Here is a 3,926-nt window from a genome sequence, read left to right as displayed (position 1 = left end):
TATTTTTCCAGTTTAGTATTTACTGCCAACTCCGTGCAACTGTTTATTAATAAATTTCCTAAGTTCAAGTTTTTTTTTTTTTAAAGCCAAGGTAAATACTGACAGCTAAGCTGTTGCAAACTGTATTCCTCTCAAGGCTATAAGCACTTGGGTATAAGAAACCCTCACAAAGAGGAAAAAGGACATTCACACAACCACATACAGAAGCTGGAAGTACAAAAGTTCAAAACTCAGTTTCTGCGGTTTTCCCATCTTTTGGGTGACCTTGGGCAAATCACTAGTTGTGTATCAGCACTGTTAACTGTAAACAAGGGATAATATCCTCTTCTTAAGGCTGCTCTCCATTTTCATAGCTTGCTTCAAGCTTTACATCTGGAAATACAATTTTTTTCAACTGCTTACAGTTCTTCTTTTACCATATACTTGCAAAAAATTCAAGCGTATTCATTGTGAAGTAATTACAAATGAAAGCCAGAGGTTGTACTGAAGTGTGTAAGGGATGCAAAGTAATTCATTTTCCACAACAGAAGTTACTCAACAAATAGTTTATAGCAATGCTCACCAAGCTGACACACATAGATCACATGTGGGTATATTTTACTCTGTTATAAAAGTAAAATTGAGCATTCTAGTGGTAAAAGATTTAGACAAATATATGTTGTGTAATCACGTGTAGTCTTTGAAGAACCTACTGTGTAAATGTATTCTCTTGAGGAAGTTGTATATTGAAAATCACTGTATATTACAAATAACTATCAATTTTTGGTCTACAGTACATAATTAAAAAGAAAATCTACTTGTGAAGAGGGCATTGAAGTAGACCTAGGAGCATAAGCAACTGATTTAATGGGGATGATTTTAAGTGGGCAATGCTTGAAAGAGGGTTGAGACCTTATAGGTATGTTTTCTGCTCTATTAATGGGACAAAATTTGCCAATGAAAGAAGGGAGTCATTGACCAGAGCCATCCAGAACACAAGGGTATGAACAACAGAATGAAGCACTAGAAACATCAGATCAATACAATTTTCACAGTTACCCCTGTATATATATGTATATATTTATACAGTATATTAATCAGAAAGAAACCCCAGGAAAACTGTATAGCACAACTTCCCTTGAACATCAAGTAGCTGTCCCTGCCCTGCCCAGACATACACTATCCCTTTCAAGACCAACTTCTACTTTCATCCACAGAAGAGCCCAACTCACATGAAAAGACTTAAAATAGGGCAACTCAAAGTTTGAATTCCTAGAGTTAAAGATACAGTAAGGCTCAGCCATAAAAAGAAGCAATGAAGGAAACAAAAAGATTATATTCAGATAAATTTAGAAAAGCATTTCCCATGGCTGGGGAATGTGGTTGTCACCGTAGAGCTCTGTATTTTCTAACACAAAAGCCCAATGTTGGGTCGTGATATTGAGGGCATCAGTTCTACATCTGACTTCTAGTAGTACTAATGCACTTTAGATATGTAAACACTAGGGAGGAATAACCAAAAAATAGGATATTACTGAAACTTTGAGTTATACTTAACCCCTTATTTGTCTGTACTCAACATACTATGTGACATGAGGAAAAAATAAGAAAAACATATATAAAACAATCCAAAATAATTCTCCTTTTCACCTCAGAGTTTCACATCTAAGAGTTTCTTTCCCAGGGCCACTGCTCATCTTCACACAGTTGTGCAGAAGGCAGAGCCTACTCGACTCAGTCTTCATCAACCAAGATATTCTTCTCATTTCACCCAAACTCAGCAGAGAGCAACCAGTCATCCTGCGATCTACTCCAAAGGGCCAGAACTCTTTCCAAGGGCCTGGCACAAAATGGATTCTCATTTCTTCATAACCCTGAACTCTGGAGTTCCCGTAAGCCCCGATTTCAGCTCCCTTCTAACAGGCAGGTTCTCAGATAAAGCATCCCTTGCTACTCGCCTCAGTGGCAGTCATGGAGCAGTACAGCCTTCAAGCCTCTCCAGAATCTTGCCTCCCAGAACTATCACCATCCTCTAGTTCTCATTAGTTCACTGTTCTTGTAACAATTTTCAAGCAACTCCCAACGCCTTTGGGTGCTAAAGACAGCATTAAATACAACCCTCTCTTGGCTTTTAAAGGAATTATGTATGCGTCCATCTCTGCATGTAAACAGATGAAACAGATAATAACCCATAAGCTTTTATTTTAAAATGATTTTTTGATCCTTCTGTCCTCAGCTGAAGTTTGAGTAACAGAAGCACAAGTCAGAAATCTTGAAGTATTGGTAAATCTTATTTTAAATACTGTTTTCCAGACATTCAAGTTAAAACTCAGTTTCTGCTGCTATTCAGAGAAATAATAAGAATCTTAACCTTATGAAGGGCGAAGTAGAGGCAGTAGTATCAGGCAACTCAGTGGCAAGTAACAATTGCTGCACAGATAACTTCTGAAAATCATACCCCATCTGAAAAAAACTATCAAACAGCAATCTTCCAGGTCCCGGATCTGTATGTTCACTTATTATCCATCAGATGAGAAGTTAGCATTCATGTAGTTTTAGAAATAAAAGCTGTTCACTTTGCACATTGCAAGGAACATTTTTGTCTGAAAGAATAAAAACCCAAATACTCCATAAAACTTTGTTTCAATAAATCTCACCCATTTTAATTCTTTTTTTTAAATATCAAACTGTCACTTCAGAAGACAGCTGAAGCAAAAGGAAGCCAAATAGGAAACAACTTAGGATACCCATCAGCACCACATCAAAATAAAGTAATTGTTAAAAAGGACAAATAGTGAAATACAATAGCCTTATGCAAAACTTGCTCCTTCTCTTTCCTGTTGTAGACTACTCAGCAGAGGAATACAAGAGTTACCATCTTGAGCCAGATTCCTCCCCACCCTTTTTTTTTCCCCCCAGCTGACTCAAACTTGACTTCTCCCTAGTGCAGAACTCAGACCATAATGATATCAGAGAAGGGACAAAAGAGGCCACAGCATCATTTAGAGAGCTGTATCTGGCAGCTTCCTTTCATTATGCTGCCTCCTGAAATGGAAAGAATCCCCATCACAGCTGAACATGCTCCGTTGTTACTGGGTCACAGCACAAAGGCAATTGCTTACTAAATCAGGTCATGAATGTGGCAGTAGTTTGAGCTGCCCGAACTCCAGATTTTAAAAAATGAAATTATGGCAAGAGTTTCCAAAACAACACAGCTGACTAGTCAGTATCACTGGAAGTTACATCTAGGGAATACATGATTTGGGGCTTAGATAAGATCAGTTCATTTCTTTTATGAAGAGACAGCCAGAGGCACATGGCCTATCCAGCAAAGCCATACGGGCAGGAACAGATTAACATCAGTAAGAACAGTGCATAATAACTGAGTCACATGATATGGATCCTGATGGAAACTGGGTTTCAGAGAAATGTAATATTTTCAAATCAACGTTTTAAAGATGATTCTCTAAAAACAAAATCAGCCAAGTTAAAGCAATTTACAGGGATCTCAAATCACCACTAGATTTGCCAAATAACATTAAAAAATACAATACGAAGTCTTATGTCAATAAAGCAGCATCCCCTACTGACCTTTTTGTGTCTTGGTGTTTTGTTTCCCACTTGCTGAAGATTTTCCACAAATAGCAGTATTTTGTTCACAGTTCTAGACCTCACAGGACTGGATATTGACCCAGAAAAAGGATCCTGTTTGTTCAAGGGATACTCGATGGAACTTCAGCAGCTGAAACACTTAAGAAGTCTCAGGTTAAGTACTACCACAATAACCTCAGCTTTTGCAGAGTTTGTGCAAATTGCACTCAGGTTATTGGTTGATTTCACACGTCAAGAGAACACCATGCTTTCCCTTTAACTTATGACTGACTTACAGGCACCTGCCTTCCCTTGCTTCCCTCCTCAAGAGCTAGTGGCTCGGTTCTACCAGATTC

The sequence above is a fragment of the Phasianus colchicus genome, chromosome 8 (genome assembly GCF_987193195.1).
Source record: "Phasianus colchicus chromosome 8, bPhaCol1.hap1.1, whole genome shotgun sequence".
In the NCBI taxonomy this organism is placed as follows: Eukaryota; Metazoa; Chordata; class Aves; order Galliformes; family Phasianidae; genus Phasianus; species Phasianus colchicus.
The sequence above is the reverse complement of the archived record's forward strand: the minus strand, read 5'-3'. Positions refer to the sequence as shown.